We start from the raw sequence: 777 nt of genomic DNA, 5'->3' as shown, positions 1-777 counted from the left end.
CCTACAGAGATTAAATGCTTTATGCTAAATATTTCTTTACATACGATAAGACATACTTAAAAACAGGTTCAGATTTTATCTGGGGACAGGTTTATACTTTAAGGACCACCCGGCCTTCTTTAAAAGGGGGCAAATTTCTCTGGGAACCTAACAATTTAATAGTGTCTTTGAACTCCATTGATGACCAAACTGTAGCTAAGCAAAATTAATTGGACCACTTGCAAATAAAACAATAGAAAAGTGTTTATTTCAAATGTCAAGCACTGCCAAGTAATTTTACATTAACACCAAAGGTTAAAGAATAGGATACATTAAAGTTTTAATAACAATATTAAATTACTACAAGATTTGAATCTTCTCTTTGTTTTTCTTTCCTTAGCATGTACATATTTGGCTTTGAAAAATATGTAACTGATACCCAAAGCCTTTCTAATTACGTCCCACTCAGTTTAATCGTTGTTGTCTTATTCAACCAATATGGAAGCAAATTTATTGAAAAGCCAGTTTGTTTGTGAAAATACCTAAAAATATTTTTTTAAGTTTAAATGTTTTTTTTTTCTTTTTCTTATAAAACATGTCACATCTTGATGCAGTTGATGTCAAGTGTGCTTAAGTCATGAATCAAGAGACTAACAATAGTGGCTGCAGAAACGGGTCTGTTGTCTGTACAAAGACGTCAGTGAAATTAGAGTACTTCCATGGTAGCTGTGCATGTCCGCCAAGCTTCGTCTGGAACTGGAGTAGAAAAGGATGTTGTGTCTTTAGGTGACCGTTCCT

This window comes from Lagenorhynchus albirostris, chromosome 4 (assembly GCF_949774975.1).
Source record: "Lagenorhynchus albirostris chromosome 4, mLagAlb1.1, whole genome shotgun sequence".
Lineage (NCBI taxonomy): Eukaryota > Metazoa > Chordata > Mammalia > Artiodactyla > Delphinidae > Lagenorhynchus > Lagenorhynchus albirostris.
This window is presented reverse-complemented; position numbering follows the sequence as displayed.